Below are 16,495 nucleotides of genomic sequence, written 5' to 3' on the forward strand. Positions count from 1 at the left end.
CTGGTTCACAGTCTCTTTCACAGCCCTTGCCTTTACTCAGGCCTAAGCAATAGCCCTGCCCCCTAAAGCCATTGACCTCCATGAAGCTGACTTCATGATCCTAGGGAACAAGCTTCAGAGGTACCAATGGGAGGTCCAGATTAGGAAACTGCTAAGATTCCCAAACATAAAAACAAATGTAGGGATGATGAGAAAAAAATCTTTGCAGCAGGATAGGATTCTTATGTCTAAACAAAACCAAAGGCAACATGTGGAGCCTAAAGAATTTGCTGAAATGAGTGTGAAAGTGTTTTAACGAGGTAGAGCCCCCACTCAATGTGGGTTTGGTGTTCTAGAAACACAGAGCCCAGAGTGGGGGAAAAAAGAAATGGGAAGTTCTGAAAACATACTAGCTAGGAAAGGTTTTTTAAGTAAGACCTGGTGACTGGGGCTCCACTGAATGATCTTAACTTGGTAATACGGCAGCAATATGACGAACTTCATTCAGTCTTAGGGATGAGGAGACAGATGGATTGAGAGGTTTTTACCCCAGAGGTGTTGAGTGCATATTGCCAATATTAACTATCAGAAGATTTCTCCCAGTGTTTAATTTGTCTGTCTTCCTCCTCTCCACAAAGATTTGGTGCTGAATTAATTCTACTACTGAAGTTCTGCTAAAAGTATAATCATTTGGTGGAATAAAGTTGTAAAAGCAGCCCAGGCTGTGAACGCTAAAGATCCATCTAAGATGTCAGCTGCATGAGAGCAGAAACTCACTGCTGCCTTTACAGCACGCAGCACAGGGCTGGCAGGTAGTGGCACATTTTTAAATGGATGAGCATTCTTAGAGGAGAACAGTATCTTCAAAGTAAGTCTTTACTCAAGTTTAGCAGCTCCTAGCAACGGTATGACACCTCGCAATTAATGACAGCCTTATTACAATCACAGATCATTATTTTAATTATTCTCTATCATTTAGTGAGGTTCTCCCATGAGTTAGGTAAAGTGCTGGTTGTTCCAAATATGTACTGTATCATATAATCCTTATCACAACCTTGAAAATGTATATTAGCCTCATTTTCCAGATTAGGAAACTGATGATTCAAACTTAGGCTGAAGGGTCTTTTCCAATGAGTCAATTCTTTGCATCAGGTGGAAAAAGTATTGGAGTTTCAGCTTCAGCATCAGTACTTCCAATGAATATTCAGGAATGATTTCCTTCAGGATTGACTAGCTGGATCTCTGTGCAGTACAAGGGACTCTCAAAAGTCTTGGCCAACACCACAGTTCAAAAGCATCAATTCTTCAGCACTCAGCTTTCTTTATATGTCCAACTCTCACATCCACACATGACTAGTGAAAAACCATAGCTTTGACTAGATGGACCTTTGTTGGTAAAGCAATGTCTCTGCTTTTTAATATGCTGTCAAGGTTGGTCATAGCTTTTCTTTCAAGGAGCAAGTGGCTTTTAATTTCATGGCTACAGTCACCATTGCAATGATTTTGGAGCCCAAAAAATAAAGTCTCTCATTGTTCCCATTATTTCCCCATTTGCCATGAAGTCATGGGACCAGCTGCCATGATCTTAGTTTTCTGAATGTTGAGTTTTAAGCCAACTTTTTCACTCTCCTCTTTCATTTTCATCAAGAGGCTCTTTAGTTCTTCTTTGCTTTCTGCTATAAGGGTGGTATCATCTGTGTATCTGAGGTATTGCTATTTCTCCTGACAATATTGATTCCAGCTTGTGCTTCATTCAGCCTGACATTTTGCATGATGTATTCTGCATATAAGTTAAAGAAGCAGGGTGACAATATATAGCCTTGACCTACTCCTTTCCAGATTTGGAACGAGTCTGTTGTTCCATGTCTAGTTCTAACTGTTGCTTCTTGACTTGCATACAGATTTCTTAGGAGTCAGGTCAGGTGGTCTGGTATTCCCATGTCTTGAAGAATTTTCCACAGTGTGTTGTGATCCACTCAGTAAAAGGCTTTGGCATAGTCAATAAAGCAGAAGTAGATGTTTTTCTGGAACTCATTGCTTTTTTGATGATCCAGTGGATGTTGGCAATTTCATCTCTGGTTCCTCTGCCTTTTCTAAATCCAGCTTGAACATCTGGAAGTTCACGGGTCACATACTGTTGAAGCCTGGCTTGGAGAATTTTGAGCATTAATTTCCTAGCGTGTGAGATGAGTGCAATTGTGTGGTAGTTTGAACATTCTTTGGCATTGCCTTTCTTTGGGATTAGAATGAAAACTGATCTTTTCCAGTCTTGTGGCCACTGCTGAGTTTTCCAGATTTGCTGGCATATTGAGTGCAGCACTTTCACAGCATCATCTTTTAGGATTTGAAATAGCTCAACTGGAATTCCATCACCTCCACTAGCTTTGTTTGTAGTGATGCTTCCTAAAGCCCACTTGACGTCGCATTCCAGGATGTCTGGCTCTAGGTGAGTCATCACACCATCATGATTATCTGGGTCATGAAGATCTTTTTTGTGTAGTTTTTTTGTGTATCCTTTTGTGCAAGAATACACAAAATATCTTCTGCTTCTGTTAGGTCCATTGGATTTCTGTCCTTTATTGTGCCCATCTTTGCATGAAATGTTCCCTTGGTATCTCTAATATTCTTGAAGAGATCTCTAGTCTTTCCCATTCTATTGTTTTCCTCTATTTCTTTGCATTGATCACTGAGGAAGACTTTCTCATCTCTCCTTGCTATTCTTTGGAACTCTGCATTCAAATAGATATATCTTTCCTTTTCTCCTTTGCCTTTACCTTCTCCTCTTTTCTCAGCTATTTGTAAGACCTCGAGTCAGAGAATCATTTTGCCTTTTTGCATTTCTTTTTCTTGGGGATGGTCTTGATCTGTGCGTCCTATACAATGTCACGATCCTCCATCCATAGTTTTTCGAACTCTATCAGATCTAATACCTTGAATCTATTTGTCACTTCCACTGTATAATCATAAGGGTTTTGATTTAGGTTTAAAGATAATGTCCACACAAAAGAATTCACCCTTTTTAGTATATGGCTTATTGAGTTTCATAAATGTTCACTGTAGTATATCCATGTCCACAATCAAGATATAAATTTCCATCACCCTAGGAAGTTACCCATGTCCCTTTGGGTCAGCACCCTTCTACTTCCCCATCCCTGGCAACAACTGCTCTGATTTCTATTCTTGAACTTTTTCCAGAATGCCTTACGAATTAAAGCCTTTTGGGTCTCCCTTGTGGCTCAGACATTAAAGCGTCTGTCTACAATGCAGGAGACCTGGGTTTGAGCCCTAGGTTGGGAAGATCCCCTGGAGAAGGAAATGGCAATCCACTCCAGTACTATTGCCTAGAGAATCCCATGGACAGAGGAGCCTGGTAGGCCACAGTCTATGGGGTCGCAAAGAGTCGGACATGACTGAGTGACTTCACTTTCACTTTCTTTTATTGAGCATATCTGATATGTGGGAGACTCATAATTGTATGAGTTTACCTCTAGATTCTGAATTATGTTCCACTGATCTATAATCTATCTTTATGCTACTATCACTGTTTTGATTACTATAGCTTCATATTATGTTCTAAATCAGGAAGTGTGAAGTCCTCCTCTGTTCTTTTTTTAAAAAACTTTTGATTATTTTGGGTCCTGTGAATTTCCACATAAATTTTTGGATTAGTTTATCAATGTCTATAAAAATCTGAATGAGATACCAATAGAGTTTAACTGAATCTACTGATAAAGTTGGAAAGAACTGTCATCTTGACAATATTAAGCCTTTTAATCAATGATCAGGAGATGAGTTTCCATTTATTAAAATTTATTCATTAACTTTTCTTAGCTAACATGTTCCTTCTCTCAGAAAGTTATCTTCCCTTAGCAGTGTTTTGTAATTTCTGATGCATAAGTATTTTACTTATTTTGCTAAATTTATTTATACATATTAATTTTTGTTAATAAAATAATTTTAATTGCAAAAGTTCATTGGTAGTATATAGATATGCACACATGCATGCATACTAAGTCACTTCAGTCACTTTAGTGTCTGACTCTTTGTGACCCCATGGACTGTAGCCTGCCTGGCTCCTCTGTCCATGGGATTCTCCAGGCAAGAATACTGGAGTGGGTTGCCATGCCCTCTTCCAGGGGATCTTCCTGACCCAGTGATCAAACCCATGTCTCTTACATCTCTTGCATTGGCAGGCAGGTTCTTTACCACTAGCATCACTGGGAAGCCCAAGATATGCATATTGATCCTATATTCTCTGGTTTTGCTGAACAGTTCACTAGTTCTAAAACTACTTCTGTGGATTGTTTAAGATTTTCTACCTACAGGATCACATCAACTGCCAATAAACATAATTTACTTCCCTTTTAATCTGGATGTCTTTAGCTTAGTTATCTCTATATTTTTTATAACACCGAGTATTAAAATTGAGCATCTTGTTTGTTATTTTTTCTATCACAGGGAAAAAAAGATTGTCTCTAATTCTTTAGCATAATGCTAGCTGAAGGGTCCTCTGTAGACATCCCTTAACAGATTAAGAAAGTTACCTTTTGTTTCTAGCTTGTTAAAAGTTTAGTTTTTATTTTTAAAGCAGGAATGGATATTATTTTATTTTTTTGCATCTACTAAGAAGATCATGTGGTTTTTTTCCCCTTTCTTCTCTTATTTTGGCTTATCACACTAACTGATTTTTTGCTATTAAGCCAATTTTGCAAATAACTACTCACAGAATCTATACATATTGACCAATTTACATAGCGATTTGGTTTGCTATTTTTAACAGAAGAAAAGGGTTGAGATTAGCCTCTGAAGTGAATACTGAACCTGCATCAAGTAACTTCTAAAGACAGGTGACTATAACGTTGATGTAAGGATGAATGATACATGGACTGAGGTGGAAATACATAATCCATGAAAGTAACAGAAAATTAACAGACATCTCTTGATTATCAGTCAGCTAAGCTTCAAAATGGAAGAATTTTAAATTAGGACTTTTTATATTCACTCCTCAGACTACCACATCAAAGCAGCTGGTACTCACTAAACTGAAGATATACTATATTCCATGATGTATCAATCCCTGCCAACAGAGCAAGATCTGCAAGTATTCCTTCAGTAGCAATTTTTAAAGTCTTGTTTTCTGTCCTCATAGGGAACCCTTGCTGAAACACTTCAAGTACTAGAAAAAGATATCAGTGGGTTGAAAAGTGAATGGAAGATGAGGAAGAGGATCTAGCAAGTATCAACTACTCTTTTAAGCCTAAACAGGAAGGAGGATATCTGTAATGGTTTCTTGAGTTATTCCAGAATACAATATGTTGTTATGGCTGTCTCCATCCCAAATAAATCAATGTACTTTTATTTCCATCTCTAAACTCTGTTGTTATATGATCTATGGATTTTATTGTCAAGTACACTCTTCGAGTCATGTCTTGGCATTTACTGTAGCTGGATTACTAAAATTTAGAGGAGGGCACCTTGCTCACTCTGTCATTCTGATGTAATGCACCTTCAAACTTATGGTCAGCCAAAAGCCCAGTGCAGAGAAGAAAGGATCTACAGAAAGTGTTTATCCTATTGTCACAAGAGACTTTCAACAAGACATGCCAGGTCTCTCACTGATCAATACATCACACACTCCCTGCACGATGGCAGGAATCAGTCCTGCTGAGTATTAATAAGACAGAAGTCTCAAGACTTGTCATATCCCATCACACAATGAGGTCTAGCTAAGTGATGGCTGACACAGACAGCTGTGATTTGCCATCATCTCAGTATAAGAAAAAGTAGCAACATGAAAGGGTTTTACTCCCTCTTGAATTCATCCATCCATTTACTCATTTATTAAATAATGACAGCTAATGACATGTATTAAAGGCTTTCTATGCTAATCAGTTTTACATTTTCTCTTAATCCTCACAGCAACCCCATGAGGGTTTTCATTTTGGAGATAGAGGAGTTTAGGAACTTAAAGAGCTCACAAGTTTCCATTCTGTGCTGAGCATTTTGCAAAATACAAAAATATATGTCAACATGCTCATCACTGTAGACATTAACAGTACAGAAAGAGAAAACAGATTTTTAAGAAAATGTATTATAATGAGATGATAATAAAAATAGTCAATTTTAAAATGCTTTATGAATACCATGCAGTTGTGTGTATCTTACATTCATTACCTTTTAATATTCATAAGCCTCTGAGATAGGCTGTCTTTGATTCAAAAATCTTGAATTTTATAGATGAGGAAACTGAGGCTTACAGAGGTTAATTAAATCATCAGAAGTTATTAGCTAGTAAGTGATGAATGCTGTGATTGAGATATTTTTCCATAGGCTGTAAGAACACAGAGAAAAGAGCTATTAACCAAATTGGATGCTCAGTTAAAGCTTCAAAGAGAACTGTTTGACACTGGAACTGCAGCTTGAAATTTGTGAGCGGGAGTTCACGTGGAAGGAGAGAGGAAAAACTTCAGACTTAAGGAACAGCACAGGGAAAGACATGCAGTTGCCACAGATTCAGGGAACAACCAGTAGGCCGGTAGTGCTGGAGAAAAGGGTAAGTGAAAGTGTGGGAGTAAATGCACAGAAGGATATAAATGGAGTTTGGGAATAAGTTGTTTAAGGGCCTTGCATAATTTTTAAGAAGTCCAGTTTAAACAACACAATAGTTAACAAATCAGGTTCTCGGAATTCAACAATTCTAGGTAAGAATCCACTTAGCACTATCATTTATTAAACACATTAGCTTGACTAAGAAACCTTATCTAATCCACTGTTTCTTCATCTGTAAAATGGGAATAAGTATAGTAACTATTTTGTAGGTTGTTAAAGCAGTAAATCAGATACAGCACTTCTACAAGATGTTGTACACAGATGTAAAAAGACTCCAGTGAAAGTTATTCTCATCATTATTAACAAGTTTATTATCATTATGGTTGAGACAGACTTAGATGGTGGCCGGTGGAAAATAAAAGTAACAAAGGAAAAATCTAATAAATGAAAACAGGTCCTTTTACCTGTTCCCTGCTATTTGATAGGAGTTGTTCCTATCAAATACAGAATCAATATTTCACTTTCACTTAACTGCATCAAAGGAATCAGAGCATGAATATACTTGCTGAAGCCAGAAAATGTCTTGATCATTAATGCTATGGGAGAACAACCCAGCCAGGGGCTGCTAGCAAGTACTGATACACAGGCCAGCCTCCATATTTAGCACCGAGGTCAAATCCAGGGGTCAGGGTGTGCCTTGCCAGGTGGTAAAAACACTGGAATGAAGTCAAGTAGTTCTGACTATAATGCAAAAAATACCAATTATCCACACTGCAAATACAACTTTAATGATAATTTGGAGGTTCAGGAAGCAATACCCAGCTCTGCAAAGAAAAGGAAAAAAAAAAAAGCACACAAGCAAAGGATAAGACATATATCATACTGACCATAGAGGAAGAGGGACTACAGAGTAAGGGGCCCTGTCTTTGGGTTATTCCAATACGGAGACTAAATAGGTGAGGATTCAGACACTAGGAGGAGAGTGTGGGTCAAGGCGAGTTTGCTTCAGCATAAGAGAAAAATGGATAACATAACTTAATTTTGATTGCCCCATATGATGGAGCTAAGATTACTTCTCTCCTTCCTATCCTTCATTTAAACAAGCTGAAACTCCTGATTAATGCTTCCTAAACCTGGCTGCCCAGTGAAATCATTTGAGAAGATTCAAAACATATTGATACCTGAGTACCACTTCTAGGTATCCAGGGACTCTCACTTCAGTGGAATTGGGGTGTCTTAAACATCAGGTTTCTAATAGGTCCCTGGCTTGACTGTAACATGCAGCCAAGGCACAGAACCACTAGGGTGGGCAATACGTTACAGACAGTATTTCATCTTCTGCCTACTTACCATTATTCCAAATAATGACAAAACAATAAGCTGTCCTTTGGAAGAATGCATCACCCTGAGAGTGATTAAACAGCTACAAGCTTAATCTATTTTCAGACATTAAAATAAAAAAATACACACAGTCTTGAGATAGTGGGTTGGAGGAAGGTAAGGTGGAATATATGTATATTGCCAGTTCATCATTTTCTCTAAAGAACAGTCTGGGAATATGTTATGATTTGCATTACTCAACTTGAGCTTTTGAATTAAAATTTAAATAGCTGGATCTGTCTGTGCTCAGTCACTAAGTCGTGTCCGACTCCTCGTGATCCCATGGACTTGTCAGGCTCTGTCCATGGGATTTCCCAGGCAAGAATCCTGGAGTGGGTAGCCATTTCCTTCTCCAGGAGATTTTCCCCACCCAGGGATCTAACCCGTCTCTCTGGCATTGGCCGGCAGATTCTTCACCATTGAGCCACCAGGGAAGCTCTGCTGGGTCTGTATATAAGTGTTAATAGTATACATGATTAAAAGTTTTTAAAAAGAGAGAAAAAGAAAACCTAAATGCTTAACAATATCATAACTGGCAATCAACCTTGGATACAGCAATACATCCTGTGGCTAGGAAAGTAAAACTTAGGGTTGACTATCTCACTGCTTGAAAATATATATAAGAAAAATGAAGAAAAATGTACAATAACATGTTTTGAAATGATTAAACTTGCTCTAATTTTCACTTTACAAAATTTAGTATTAAAATGTTCTTAATTTATCCAAGTACTAAAATAAGGGATAATTAGATTAAAAAAAATGACAGTTTTGAGAAAAATCAAAGAATAGTGACTGGAAGTAACCTTTCTTGATCAGGCCTCTGAACTAAGCCAACCTACTAGGAAGAATGCTAAAGAAGCTGCAACTGAAAGAATCCATTTAGATTTTATCATTTTCTTTTTTCAAATTTTTACATTCATTTAATCATTTAATTGTATTTACTTTTACTGTTGAGGCAAGACATGGTTTACTCTGATTAACAGACTATATCAACTGATGACTGAATAAAATAAGATGTGGTACACATATGCAATGGAATACTATTCAGCCGTTAAAAATGAAACAATGCCATTTGGAGCAACATGGATAAACCTAGAGATTATGTACTAAGTGAGGTAAATCAGACTGAGAAAGCCAAATATCATATGGTATCACTTTTATGTGGAATAAAAAAAATGACAGAAATGAACTTGTTTATAAACAAAACAGATGCATAGGCACAGAAAGCAAACTAATGGTTACCAAAGAGAAAGTGTACAGAGGGAGAAATAAGGAGCTTGGGATTAACAGATACATGCTACTATGCATAAAATAGATAAACAAGCTTTTACTGTATAGCACATGAAACTGTGTTTAATACCTTGTATTAAACTAATGGAAAAAATCATGTGTGTGTGCTAAGTCGCCTTAGTTGTGTCCAGCTCTTTGTGACCCTATGGACTGTAGCCCACCAGGCTACATATATATGAATCACTTTGTTATACACCTGAAACAAACATTGTAAATCAACTGTTACTTCCATTTTTAAAAATATATTTAAAAAAATAAAATTTAAAAATAGAAAGGAAACTTGATTTTCATGCTCAGGTTATAAATTCAGTCTGTGTAATTCACTGATTATATTTAACAGAAAAAGCCCTATGGTAACAATTTTCTTAGTTATATTTATCAAATTTTATCTAGATAATAGCCAACCCTAAAGGATGGACTTGGTAACAAATAAGTTTTTGTCCATGTTTTCAAAAAAACCACAACTCTACAGAGACAGACAGCAATGTTGCTGGGATGATGGTTCACGTATAACAAACTGGAGAGGAAGTGACTGAAAGCAAATGCCATATTGCTAGAAAGAACAATGACAAGGAGCTGTCTCCTTGAGAAGATAAAAATACATGCTGTCAGTAAAATCTGCACTTAGTTTGAAAGTCACAGAAGGCCTGTTTTTGAAAAAAATAGCAAATAATAATATGCAAAAGTGTTATATATATATATATTCTTTAAATCAGTAGGAATCTAGAATTATAACAGGTGGGGTTATTAGATTTTTAAAATTGATGATGAGTGGGTGCAGGCGTAATGATTTGGGTGGTTTTAACACTTAAAAGTTGAGAAATGTGGCTTAAAATTATACAGGAGTTCCAGAACTCAGACCCTCCTGTTATCAGTTCTACCCTACAGATCCTACTTTCTAACAGACTTAATAGATTTAATATGCTTATCATGAATATCTCATTTATTAATTTATTATTTTATTTATTCAATTTCTGGATCTGACCACTCCTTTTCTGATTGTAACTTCTGTCCTAAATCACAAAAATGAACAAAAAGGTTTTATGTGACACCATCATCACACTGTTTCTTCCCATTAATTTCGCTTCTGAAATGCTGTTCTACCAAACACACAATAGACTCTTGCTAATTGTTACTGGGTACATTTATGGTACCTTTTATGTTTTGGTTCTATTTTGATAAGAAAATAGACTGAAATCAGAATTTCAGAATTATAACATTAAAAACAGAGACACAAAGAAAATAAAAAAAAATAAACCTTTTCACATATGAGGGACAATGGATTCAGATTTTATTTTTATCTTAAACCACATCTGTCACTCTGATTCTTTGCTTTCATCAGCTTACTTGTAACTTTGAGATGATATTTTTATTTGCAAAACATCACTACTGAGAAAATCAATTTCCTATGGCACTGTTAGCATCTAGACCAGTGTGTTTAAGCCAGACTTCTTGTTTGGACACATGTTACTAAGGCTGTGTAATCCTGGGCATTATCTTTACCTCTAATCAACTATTAAATGACAGAGCAGGACTAAAGAGATCATAAGATTACTTCAAACTTCAAGCATATCCTGAGTGAGAAGGAACGGACCAATACAAAGAAGTGACTTGTTTAGGATATTCTAAGTAACTAGTTGATGATACACTAGGACAAAATAAAAGCCAAATATTCAATAATTCACCAAATATTTAATGGCCACCTGACTACCTACCATGTGCCATGCCCTCTGCTAGGACCTAGGAGTATATGAATAAAATGCACATCTTCCTGCTTTTGTGAAGCTGATGTGCCAGTGGGGAAGACAGACAATACCCAAGAAAACAAATACATCAAGTAATTACAAGTGACAAATGCTAGGAAAAAACTAAACCAGACTATGCAATGAACCAATGGGGGATGGGATGACTTCTCTACTAAAGGGGTGACTTCTGGGCAGGATCCTAAAGGATGACGATGAGCTACAAATGAGCTGGTCATGGGCAAAAGTGGAGGAAAAACTTCCCAGGAAATGGAAATTTGGACAAGTACACACATGTATGTGTCTGTTCCTATGGTCTGACATTCACGCACTGTCATTTAACTGCCAGATCTCATGAAAGGCTCCCAAGTGAAAGGCTTAGAAATGTAGGCAATAAAGAAAATTAACTACATCAGAAGAACTGTATTTAATTTCTTACAATTAACTTGATCTCATTTTAAAATGCTGAATTTATTTCGACATTCCAAATTTAAGTGTAGTGAGACATTCCAAATAAAAGTGTAACAAACTCTTCAACTTTTCTAAAAGTTATCTTCTAACATGTTTGTGGAAGGCAAAAAATGAGAACTCCTAGAGCAGACTGAACTTGCTGGATGGCAGCAATGATGATTTGCAAATGAAAAGAGCAGTCTTTTCATTTAATAATATCCCATGGAATGCATGGGAGATTGCTGTGGCAAATTCTGGGGCAGTTTTGAATTGCACTGTGTAGACACTATTCATACTTCTGATAAACACTGTTGACAACACTTACTTCTATTTGAAATCACCAGAGAAATGTTTTCAATCAAATAATTCATTAATAGCAAGTGAAATATAGATCAGTTCAGTTCAGTTCAGTCACTCAGTCATGTCTAACTCTTTGTGACCCCATGAACCACAGCACGCCAGGCCTCCCTGTCCATCACCAACTCCCAGAGTCCACCCAAACCCGTGTCCATGGAGTTGGTGATGCCATCCAGCCATCTCAGGCTCTGTTGTTCTCTTCTCCTCCTGCCCTTGATCTTTCCCAGCATCAGGGTCTTTTCCAATGAGTCAGCTCTTTGCATCAGGTGGCCAAAGTATTGGGAGTTGCAGCTTCAACATCAGTCCTTTCAATGAATACCCAGGACTGATCTCCTTTAGGATGGACTGGTTGGGCCTCCTTGCAGTCCAAGGGACTCTCAAGAGTCTTCTCCAACACCACAGTTCAAAAGCACCAATTCCTCTAGATATTCTCTTTTCCAGTAATGTATAAAACTTGACCACAGGAAACAATACAACTAAGTGGCATAAATCCTTTGATGCTTTTGAAAGAACCCCTGAAAAAGCATTAAGAATGTCATTATCAATGTTCATTCAATTAACAGGTATGACTGTGGGATAAGATGCTGTCTGTGATTTAGTCTCTAAGTCTTAAGCCTAGGTTTTGGGATGATTTTGCTGTGCAACTTTCCACCATATGTGTTTTTAAATGAAGTCAACCCCTCCACAGATGTTCTGTGTATGCCTGCTGTGTGCTTGGCACAATACCGAGTTCCTTAACTGATTGACTGATTGATTGACTGCCTTTGCTCAGTCGTGTCTGACTCTTTGCGACCCCCATGGACTGTAGCCCACCAGGCTCCTGTGTCCATGGGATTTTCCAGGCAATAGTACTGGAGTGGATTGCCATTTCCTTCTCCTTAACTGATTAGAGGAGACTAATACAATTATTTCTTGATGCTGTGTGATACATATTTCTGAGACATAGTGGGAAGATTTTAAAATCAGAGTTGTTTCAAATTTTCATTCTGAAGTTAGTTCTGGTATGAGCCTAGAGTAGACAACTTCTTTAGCTGCAGTTTCTTCATCTAGAAAATATGTGAATAATCATAATGAAGATTTTTGAGAAAATTCAATGAGGTAACACCTCTGACTTGACACATTAGAAATGGCTATTTGTTGTGGACTGTAAGTGGTCAACAACTGGTTAGAACATATGTATATACATGTGCATATATACATATATAGTCATATATATGTTTCTACATGCCTGTACATAAAACACACATATTACCAACTGTGATAAAGAATTTTGGGTCAACCTGACAGTCACAAAATGCCCGATTCTTGGTTAAACATTATTCTGGGTGTGTCTCTGGAAGATGCTTCAAGATAGGATTAACATCTGAATTGGCAAATGCAGAAAGGAAACTGCCCTCCGTAGGGCTTCCCAGGTGGTGTTAGTGCTAAAGAACCCAGCTGCCAATGCAGGAGACAGAAGAGACACAGGTTAGATCCCTGGGTGGGGGAGATCATCTGAAGGAGGGCATGACAACCCACTCCAGTATTCTTGCCTGGAGAATCCCATGGACAGAGGAGCCTGGTTGGCAGCAGTCCATAGGGTTGCAAAGAGCTGGACACAGCCAAAGCAACTTAATGTGCATGAGTGCAGTGTAGGAAGGCCTCATCCCATCCGAGAGACCTGACAAGAGCAAAGCAAAGAGTGAGAATTTACTCTCTGCGTGACGGTATTGAACTGGGGCAACTGTCTTCTCCTGCCTTTGGATCCAGGCTGGAACTCGCAACATAAGCTCCCTTGGTTTTCAGGCCTGCACTCAGATGGAACACACCATGGGCTCTCCTGGGACATAAGCTTGCCAGCGGCAGCTCTTGGGGTTTCTCGGCCTCTGTAATGGGTAAGCCAATTTCTTATAATAAATGACACAGTTGACCCTTGAACAACACAGCCTCAAACTTCTTAGGTCCACTTACACGTGGAATTTTTCCCAATAAATATGAACTACAGTACTACAGCTTGCATCTGTAGATGTGGAGCCACAAGCACAAATGGGGAGGTGAGGACTGGTTCCCCTAAACCCAGCAATATTACTTTGTAATATTTATTTATTTGGGTGTGAGAGGACTTAGTTGCTTCACTGGAAATCTTTGTTACAACATGCAAGGTCTTTAGTTGTGGCATGTGGGATCTAGTCCCCAGACCAGGGATCTAATCCAGGCCTCTTGCATTGGGAGTGCAGAGTCTTCGCCATTGGAACACCGGGGAAGTCCTCATCTAATATTATTCAAAGCTTCTGTTTCTCCGGAGAATCCTGACTAGTTCATCTATGTATGCAATCAACTTGACTTTTGTCGTTTTCTGATTTTTTCTCTGCTGCTTTTTACATGGGTTAGATAGGTGGAAAGAGTTCACACAATACTACCCACTGAGGGCTAGATTGATTCTCTGCTCCCCTTAATTACTATGTCTGATCTTATGAGGCAAGGCTGAAGCTAACTCAGCCTTCTACAGCAGAGCCTTTCTGAGTCCTGGAGACCATATGGACACCCACAGATGTAGTAACAGGGAATACTCAGGAAAGGATGTTACCAGTTGTGAAAGGTTCACCTTTATGCTAGCAAGTCACCTTTTCTTCCCTGAGCTTATATAACCTTTAAAGATACACTTAAACTAACAATGTATCAACTATTGTAGGGAAACCTTTAGAAACACTGAGAATGCCTTGTTCTTAAATCAAGTTTAGCATTTGCAAGGGCACCTAACCCTTGAAAGGAAAAAGTGAATTTAAATGCCTTTGTCTGAATAATGTCTCTACCTCCTGATTTTCAGCAGTCAGAAAACTGATTTTTCTACACACACACACAAAAAGAACATATAATGAACACACATGACCAACCAAAATCAGTGTCTGCTATCAACTGCTACAGAAAGCAATAAAAACTAAAGTGGCTCAAAACAATAATAATGGTTTATTATTCTTCAGAGTATCTGTTGAACATGAACTGGAGAAGTATGTGACTGGGTAGTAGGTCTACTTAGGGTCTCTCATGCAGTGTAGTCATGTATTGGTTGAGACTGGAAGACCCACTAAGGATTTGAACTGGGGCATCGGCATCCCAGAAGGCTCATTCACATGGCTGGCAAGTTGGTGCTGGCTGGTGGCCTGTGGCATCAGACCCTCTACATGGTCCTCTTGCTCCAAGGATGCTTCAAGGGTTTCATTATGGCACCTGGCCCCATAATTACAACAACCCAGGAGACCAAGGATGAAGCCTATGAAGTCTTTGATGACATGGCCTAGAAGTCAAAACCTCTTACTCTAAGAATTGAGGCAGTAACAACAGTCTATCTGTATTCAAGAAAAGAGAACGTATTCCCATCTTTTAACAGAGGGTTTTCAGCACCACACTGTAAGAACAGTACTATGTCCAAAACACTATACAACCTTCCCACATACAAAACAGAGAGTAGGCATGTATGTCCAGCTGTACAAAGAAAGTTCACTATCTTTTCATAAAATCAATGCACTGAAAAAATCCTTTGACACTGTATCAGAATTCACATGGTATATGATTTCAATATTAGAAACTACTTTAAACATTTAGTGACTAGCCAAAAAATGCATAGTAGATATTCAATTCTATTTACAGGAACCATTATATCAACACTGGAGCATTTTTGAAATTTATGTGAAGCACAGATTTTCAGTGAGTTATCCTAGAAGGAAGCTGTCTTCCATGAGGATGAAGAAGATCCACTGTCTACCTGTATCACTCAAGAGGGCCACTGTCTTCACAAAGCAACCTGGAGCCCTCTGGCTTTACTGGAGCCATAACTCAAAGGCGTATCATCCAGGAGAATAGTTTGCATGTCCTAAGACAGGTGGTCACAGGCAATATCAGATTTAGCAATGATTATTATCAACCACAGGAAAGCTTCAAACTGGTCTTATGTATCAACTATTACAAAAGACCTTTGGTTGTCAGCTGATGGATGAAGTCTAGGTTATAGGTGTGCTTAGAAGTAAAGCTAATTGATTTTTGGATATTGCTACAATGTGAGAAGACCATCTAATCCAATTATTTTAATAGAAATCAGAATAATCAAATACATTCTAAAGGATTTCCTGCAGAGGTCTGTTTTTGCACTCCCACTGACAATCTGATTTCTTTAAGTGCATATTGGGTCAGATGTCTTTTTCTGCGCTTTATAATTATGTAACTCAAAAAAGACAGTATTTTTACCAGGATACACTTGAAATTCTTCACAAGTCTGTACTAACAGTATGTCATGTGTGTACAAAATGCTTTGCATTGAAGTTGCCTTTGAAAGTCAACAAATGCCTCAGCAAATACATGAAAGCTTCCCTAAAACAGGGTCAATATTAGATCTGCTCAAGAGAGCTTACTGCTGCAAGGCCTAGAAGAACCTGGAAAGGTTGTTATTTTAGTTATTGATTTGACTTAAATTGCAACAGATCTGCTGTACTGTTGAACACTAGAGTACTTGAAGACCATAAAACACTTCTATCTCCAAATTGTCCTGATTTCAGCTTCAATTTCTGTGTACATTTCTTAGATGCAAGAATACTAATATACTATGAGAATTAAAATAGTTTTTCTCGGCAATAATTGAGCACATTTATAGTTAAACATTTAGTATTTGACATGTGAGACAATATACTTTGAACCTAAGGAGATAAAGAAAGTTAAAGAATAAGAACCAAGGAACTGGTTTTAATCATGAGAAAATGACAAAATTCAAATGGCAA

General features: G+C 37.9%; 1 protein-coding gene across 2 annotated transcripts in view; it reads right to left on the reverse strand.

The window, feature by feature from the left end:
• CHRM3 (cholinergic receptor muscarinic 3) overlaps positions 1 to 16,495 on the reverse strand; it is a 554,785-nt gene that overhangs the window by 414,581 nt on the left and 123,709 nt on the right. The gene's annotated exons all lie outside the window — the stretch shown is intronic.

The sequence above is a fragment of the Bos mutus genome, chromosome 28 (genome assembly GCF_027580195.1).
Source record: "Bos mutus isolate GX-2022 chromosome 28, NWIPB_WYAK_1.1, whole genome shotgun sequence".
NCBI classification, from domain to species: Eukaryota; Metazoa; Chordata; class Mammalia; order Artiodactyla; family Bovidae; genus Bos; species Bos mutus.